Raw genomic sequence first — 7,277 nt, 5'->3', positions numbered from 1 at the left:
AGGCTGCCACATACTCAGCTTCCGTGGTGGAGTCCAAAACACATTTTTGCTTAACACTCCTCTATGTTATGGCTCCACCTCCCAAAGTAAACACATACTCCAAGGTAGGCTTACTATTGTCCCTATCTAATTGGAAGTCAGAATTCGTGTAACCCACAGGGATCAAATCATCTGCCTAGTAAACTAGCATATAATCTCTAGTCCTTCTCAAGGACTTCAATATATGCTTTATGGCAGTCCAATGTCCTTGTCCTGGGTTACTTTGATATCTGCTAACCATGCCCATGGTAAAACAGATATCTCGTACTTTGATTTCTCATTTTTTCAATCCGACATACCTATTTAGATCACCTCCTATTAAAATCATCTCATTTGGCATAATGTTTTGTAATATTTCATCCAAGTCAGCCCAAAATCTTGATTTGGTAGCTTTATCTACTCCTACTTGCGGTGCATATACGCTAATTATGTTCATAGTTTCTTTCACCACTATTATCTTAAGGGTTATAATTCTATCCCCTTATCTTAAGGATTATAATTCTTTCACCACATAGCATCGCATATATTAGGCTCCCTACAGCCGAATCATAAGGAACTACCTTCATGTCCTCTATCTCCTTTGATATCTTAGGACACATCTCTTTAGATAAAGGTACTCCATGTTGAAAAGGTAGAAAACCTTTCTTGAAGTTTTGCATGCTAAAAACGAGCTAGAATAGTATTGATATATAAACCTTGGGATAAGGACAACATTCTTTTCTTGCGATCCCTTATTACTTTGATCCCAAGAATATATCCATATTCTCCCAAATCCTTCATATCAAAACTGATTGGACAACCATACCCTTACGTCTGACAACACTTTGACATTGTTGCCAATGAGCAAAATATCATCTACGTATAGTACAAGAAATACCACCACATTTCCGTCACTCTTCTTGTATACACATGACTCATCCGGACACTGGATAAATCCATAAGATTAAATCTGATGTTCCAAGATCTCGGAGCTTGCTTCAGTCCATAGATAGACCGATGCTGCATCTTTATCTTGGAGTGCTTCATTATATGTCCAGGGATCAGGTTCATTTTCACCAAGGATCTCCCAAAAACATGAATCTATCAGGTTTCCTAATAACCCTCCCACTACGATGAGGCACTACTTGTAATTGTGCATTATTTGTGACACGTGTTGTAGTTTCTTGTGGTATCTCATCTTGTACCATTGGTACTAAAGTAGACGTGTCTTCTCTTATTTCCTTAAGAACAATTTTACTCATGCGCTTGTGATTCATTACATAGTATTTTTCTAAAAATTGGGCATTAGTACTAACAATGACCTTCTGATCTTTAGGATTATAAAATAAACCACCTTTCGTTCCTTTAGGATAACCCACAAACAAGCAAACTTTTGTTCGTAATTCCAACTTATCAGTGTCTCCCTTCAGCACATGTGCTGGACTACCCCAAATCTGAATATGCTTCAGACTAGGCTTACGTCCATTCCATAATTCTATGGGAGTATAGGGTACCATGTTCACTACCATTTCGAGAGCATATCCCCAAAATGAATTGGGTAATTCTAAAAGGAAAGATTAAAATCATTTTCTTTTAAATTTCCTATTTTTGTATTCTGGGAGTTATTGGTTTTATAGTATACAAATTGTCAACTAATGTACTAAAACAGATAATCTCCCTATTTTTCTTGACAACCACTTTGTCATCAAAAGAAATAGAATACCCATCTTTAAACAATTTAGAAACTAAAATTAAGTTCTTTCTAAAACTTGGTACATAAAGACAATTACTCAAAATCAATGTTTTATTCCTATCAAAAGATAAATAAACATCTCTCATTGCAACAACCGCCACTTTTGTAGCATTGCCCATGTTGATGGTAATCTCCCCTTTATGTAGTCATCGAGTTTCCTAGAACCCTTTCAATGAATTGTAGACATGATCAGTGGCTCCCATATCTACACACCAGGTACCAGTAGATAACACCACTAAACATGTTTCAACCACTAGAGAATAAGATATACATTTATTGTTCTTATTTTTGCTAGGACAGTCCACTTTTCAATGTCAAGACTACTTGTATGTAAAGCACTTGCCCTTCGGCTTTTTCACACTTGCATGTGGCCCAATCCCTAGAGATCGATTTGCTGAACCAACTTGTTTCTTTTTCTTCTTTCTCCCTTTTGGTTTAGAAGTAGAAACATTTTTAGCAATGTGAATTTAAGAACTTTGACGAAATAACCCTTCTGTTGCTTGAAGTTCTGTTAGAAGTTCCACCAACGAATAAACCCTTTTGTTTATGTTATAGTTCAGGCGGAACTGCTCAAAACTTTTAGGCAGCATTTGGAGATTGATATCGACCTGAGTTTCCCCATCGATTCCTGCTCCAAGGACTTCCATCTCATTTAAAAGAGTCATCATTTTGAGGATATGATCCCTTACGGGTGTTCTCTCAGTCATGGTGGTCGTCATCAAGTTTTTCATAGCCTCTTGCCTAGCAGCCCGATTCTGGTGTCCAAAGAGTTCCTTGAGATTGCGCATCATGTCATAAGCGGTAGGCATGTCCTGATGTTGATGTTGCGGTACATTTAACATAGAAGCCAAAATGTAACACCGTGTCATCTCATATGCCCTGACCCATTTCTTATGACATTCAATCTCCTCTTCACTAGAATCACTATTAGGCAAGCTTGGATAGATCTCAAAAAGTATGAACTTGTAGCCTTCAGCAGTTAAGACAATGTCCAAGTTTTGCTTCCAATCAATATAATTGGGTCAGTATGTTTGTTTTCTTTCAATATAACAGCAAGAGAATTGAAAGCCGTTTGAAATCCTAAGAATCATAAAATATTTGGTCAATGCTTTAGAATTTAAAATAATATTGATTCCTTAAACAATATCATTTAAATTCACCAACACCTCAAACCACAGTGAATTTTGTATGCCACGTTAGTGTGGACGTATACAAATTCAAACATTTGTAAGAGGAGATTTTACCCATTAATTTTATTATCTTGTCATCCTAACTTTATGACAAATAAAATTAATAGTTAGTTTTTCTTCGGTCACACAAATAATAGCAGTGACTTCGTTGGGGAGGATACTGTTACATGCGCCTAAGTGTATACCATTACTTGATACTTAGTCCATTAAATAGGATTGTGCCCCTTTAGTTGGAGAAGATCACACGCAACTAAATATCTTCCTATAATCATCCATAAAGGAAGTTTGATCTAGTGATCCGTAAACAAACTCATCCATTGTAGAGGAAGGCACTCAGAGCCAATGCGCAATTTTGAATGCATCACTTACAAAACCAGTAATGGAGACCATGGAATTTAAATAATTCCTCTCCCACTTAGTTATTTAGAAACGAGAAATTTTAACATGCACATTAGCACATAAACACATCACACACATCACATCATAAAAGGTAATAAATATGAAAACTAATTTTCCAACTATTATGGCCTCATCCATAGCTGCCCTCCGTATGCCGCCAACCCTAGCCGCCACCGACGGGTCATGTCATCGCGTCTATCTTGTTTCTTTTTTCGCTGCGCCTCTGGTCCTCAAATAGCACCACACCTTGCAAGGATACGATCCGTGACAAAAATAAAATTTTACATTTATCGATCCTATATTCCACGAAGGAATTCACATGTAATCTAGATCGAACAAAAATGTAAAATCCTAAAACTAATACAGCTCCTGCTGTATTTAATAATTACAATCATGCACACACATAAAATGCCCTCGACATGCCCGAGGGTCCAATCACACACAAACACAATAGGGCCATAATAGTTTGAATTAGATGCCTGTAATCATAGAGTTAATCTATTTGCACATCCTACTATTATCCTGCCTAAATTTATGTATGAAAAGTGCATAATTTAACTGAAAATCAAACACACAGAGGCAGAAAATTGACTCTGATACCTATTGTTGGTCGCTACTCAGAATTTCGTTCTGCTTCCCCTGTACAAAAAATTTGTACAAGCACAGAACTTTCCTAACAACCTATGTATTCCTCATGAGTTAAATTTGAATTGGAAATGAAACTTAACATTCTTACTTCAAGTTCAACTCATGTGTTCTTAAGTAGTTAAAACTTGGATTGCAAATGATACTTAACATTATTAATCCAAGTTCATCCTATGTTACAGAAGTTGATTAAATATCTACTTCAACGATTGGCTTCTAGGTTAAACATGGCGAGAAACTTGACCTTCTTGAGTATGGGATCATCCACCACTTCTTAGACAAAGCCTTTCAAAGAAATTGGATATTTAAACTTCTTACAGTAACCCTAGGTTTAACTACAAAGACCTCAATAGAAGCACAAGATCAAAATACTAAAATGAAACACAAAAATGAAACACGAAATTGCTAGCCTCTTGTGTTGGTATTTCAGGATCCATACAAAGAACACAAACTAATTAATTTGAAGCGGAAACAATTAATTAGTTATACCTTTCTTTGTAAACAAATACCTCTTGATCTTCTGCTGTATTCCTCTCCTCCTCTTGGACGTCGTGTGGGCGACGATCTACTAAGATGAAATCTACTCGAACCACTTCTTTTCCTCCAAGAAAATCCAACCACCAAAGAATGCCAAAATAGGAAACTTCCTTCTCTTCTTCTTCCTCTCCAAGCAACCAACCACAAGAAGGTGCCACTTGATGTGCCACTGGCCCTAAGGAAACAAAAAGAATAGGAAGGGAAAAAGAGAGAGTGTCGGCCACGAAGGAATATAATAGGAAGAGGAGGAGCTGACCCTTATGGAGCAAGAGAATTAAGAGATGTGTGTATTCCCATAAGTCACCCTCTATCTCTCTTTTATAATCCTTGGTCATGGCAAAAAAAGGAAATTTTAATAACAATTAAAATCTCTCTCTTTTAAATTTCCTAGTGTGATGGTTACAAAAGGAATGTTTTAAAAATTAACTCTCTCTTTTAAACATTGTAGATGACTACAAAAGAGGAAAGATTAAAATTAAAACTTTTCTTTTAAATCATGGTTACAAAAAAGGAAAGTTTTATCAAAAATTAAAATCTCTCTTTTAAACATTAAAGATAACTACAAATAAAGAAAGATTTTAACAAAATTAAAATCTCTCTTTTAATCCTTTGTAGATAGCTATAAAAGGAACGATTTTAAAATTTAAAACTCTCTTTTAAAACCATGTGGATAGGCTATAAAAGGAAAGATTTTAATAAAATAAAATCCCCTTTTAATCCTAGTGGTCGGCCCCCTTGCACCAAGCAAGAATGTGTCAGGCCCATTACTTGGGTAAGAAGTGGGCTTTGTGGATATAAGGTTTTATAGAGGCTACAATAGGGATCGAGAAAGAAATTGGTTTTGGTCTCCCGATGAGCTTGAGCTTCCTGTGTTCACCCCGAACACCCAACTCAAATTCATCAATAATAACTCATACCACTAAAGAGTTATTATTGAACTACCGCACCAATCCCATATTACATTATGAGCTCCTTCTTATTATGAGTGTGTTAATCTCCCTGTGTTTAAGATATCGAATGTCTATTAATCAAATGAGTGATTGACACTCAATTAACATCTAGCTTCAAGAGTAGTACCACTCAACTTCATTATCATGTTGGACTAGGTCCACCTGCAGGGTTTACATGACAATCCTTATGAGCTCCTTAAGGGGGCATCATCAACCTAAATTACTAGGACACAGTTTTCTTCTATAATCAACAACACACCATATAAATAATATTATTTCCCAACTTATCGGGCCTATTGATCCAACTGAATAAATCTCACCCATTGATAAATTAAAGAAATAAATACTAAGTATCTGTGCTTGTTATTATATCGAGATTAAGAGCACATACTTCCATAATAACAGAGGTCCTGATCTTTTATGCAGTCAGTATAAAAAGAATAATCTCAAATGGTCCTGCTCAATACACTCATAGTGTACTAGTGTAATTTTATAGTTAAGATAAACTAATATCAAATTACACTACAACCATTCCAATGGTTTGCCACAATCCATCTTGGTTGTGAGCTACTATTTATAATTTATAAGAAACTGATAACATGATCTTCTATGTAACACTACACACCATGTTATCTACAATATAAATTAAATGGACATTTAATATAAATACAGACATTTGACCAATGTGATTCTTATTTTAAAATAAATATTCATACAAAAAGCTAGGCTTTTAGTATACATCCTAACAGATACCAAGTTGTATAATTTAGAATTATTCCATTCACATTTAGATGCATTTCAACCACTTCTCATGATCCACAATCAGTGTTATTACACTTGATACATGGACACCGAATACTATTCTCTTCACTTGTCTTCTTAAAAGCATAATTAAAAAATTGTTCAACTCCAACCTTGTATTTTTCATTGAACCGATCATTGAAAAAACTCATCCATTCCTTACTAGGTGCCATTTTCCTTTTATGAATATGAATTCTTGCTTAAAAGAATCTGCAATAGATTGATAGGATAGGTAATACAACATAAAGATATGTTTTGTAATGCTAAATAATGATAGTTCTTGAGTGAATATTAGAAGTTCCAAGAATTTGGAAAAGAAATTAAGAATAACAAAATTAATTACTAATAGTTAACAAATATACATGTTAAACAAACTAATAGTAGGAACAATAGGTGATACGAATGAAGTAATTAAACTAGATAAAGAGTCAAAACCAGCATTGCAAATAAATTTAAAAACAACTTGCTTGTCCACAACTCTCAAGCCATAAAGGAGTGACAATTGTTGATACAAACCCCACCAACAACTGTGATGGAACTCGAGACAAAGGTGGATAGAACCCCAAAAACTAAATGACAAGAGTGTGAGTCTTGACCCATAACCTAGAACTGGCACGAACCAAGCCTGCGAAAGAAAGAAACGCCACACCCGGGGTGATAAGTTTCGATGGGTTGAACGCCACGAGAGTAAACTCAATAAGTTCAGAAAGTCCTTTCAAGAACTAAGAGAGCACACAATCTCACCAAAACTATGTTCTTCATACTAAAATGCCCCTCCCTTATATAATGGGAGTGAACAAGGAAAAGTACAAGATAAGTGCATTCACAATTAGAGTCCCAATGTTGCATGTCTCATGCAAGCAATCTAGGAATCCAAAACAAAATAAATGCATGCACAATTAGTGTCCCAAGTCGCATGCTTCATTAAACAATCTAAAATACTTAAGTCTTCATGCATGAACGAGTTCCCATTCTTATTAGCGT

The sequence above is a fragment of the Zingiber officinale genome, chromosome 4A (assembly GCF_018446385.1).
Source record: "Zingiber officinale cultivar Zhangliang chromosome 4A, Zo_v1.1, whole genome shotgun sequence".
In the NCBI taxonomy this organism is placed as follows: Eukaryota; Viridiplantae; Streptophyta; class Magnoliopsida; order Zingiberales; family Zingiberaceae; genus Zingiber; species Zingiber officinale.
The sequence above is the reverse complement of the archived record's forward strand: the minus strand, read 5'-3'. Positions refer to the sequence as shown.